The following is a 1,236-nucleotide window of genomic DNA, read 5'->3' as shown; positions in this document are numbered from 1 at the left end:
ACTTGCTGTGTGACAATGGCGACTGACGCATGCGCAACGACGTACTACTAATGTTGACAGAATAAAGAATGGTAGGCCTAGGCCCCTAAAAGTAAAGATCAAAAGTTCATTTTCCATTTAAAAAATCAAACATATTCGATAAACAATTTTTAAGAAAACAAAAATTAACAAAATAAATGTAAATATGTTAGAATTTATTCCTATTCACTAGTCTAAATTTTTAAGTTAGCAGGCCAAATAACTAGTCTTATTTGCTACAATTAGGTCAAGGGGCGTGTTAGATTGAGTAAAAACCATTTGCATACTTTCATTAGGCAATGACATGGTAATCTAGATGTATATTATGGTTGGCTGTGGTCTAAAATTTATGGAGGCGTTCTACTCTTTCTCCTATATTTTCGTATAACAATAAGGGGGATGGTACTTCCAGTATTTTTTTTTTAGCGCAATTTCCATTCTGGAGAATTGCGTTTATTAACTCGTCATTTCTGGGAATGGATGGACGGATGTGTGTCCGCAGCTTTAAGTCGTCTTTAAGTCGTATCTCCTCCTCAACGAAGCAATATCGAGGACTAGTTCCAAAAGCAAATATGTTAAGCAAGTTCCGAGGATAAACATAGGCCAAAAAAATTCCCGGAATTCCTTCCTGGATTTCCCGGAAAAGCCAAAAAAAACTCGAAAAAATGCAGTTTTTTGCCCATATCTCGGCAACCAGACCACTTAGCGACTTGTTTTTTACTTTCTCGTATATACGAAGTATAGAGAAAGTCTTGTAATCGTGCAAAAAAAATCAGGGAGCCCTAAAACATCGAGATTTGCAAAAATCTCGATGTTTTAGGGCTCCCTGAGTCGGAAAAACATAGTTTTGCAATATTGTCCGTATGTCTGTGTGTGTGTGTCTGTGTGTGTGAACACGATAACTTGAGTACCGTTACAGCTAGGTTGATAAAATCTCATATATAAGTATAAGTATTATATCAAAATCGTAGATCCGTATCAACTTTTGAGCTATTTCCGATAACCGGAAGTGGAACTTTTTTTACTTTGAATTTTTTAAAAGCCTATAACGAGTACTATTTCAGATAGATAAATGAAATTTCACATGTAAGTAAAAGTTCTAATTTTCTGCCTTCTATCAAGTTTTGAGTAATTTCCGTCGACCAGAAGTAGTAATTTACGCTATTTCCGATTTCTCAAAAAAAAAAAAACGCATGTGAATTTATAAAATACTAATAA

Source organism: Physella acuta, unplaced genomic scaffold, assembly GCF_028476545.2.
Source record: "Physella acuta isolate Inbredline_101_S28 unplaced genomic scaffold, ASM2847654v3 ptg001728l, whole genome shotgun sequence".
In the NCBI taxonomy this organism is placed as follows: Eukaryota; Metazoa; Mollusca; class Gastropoda; family Physidae; genus Physella; species Physella acuta.
This window is presented reverse-complemented; position numbering follows the sequence as displayed.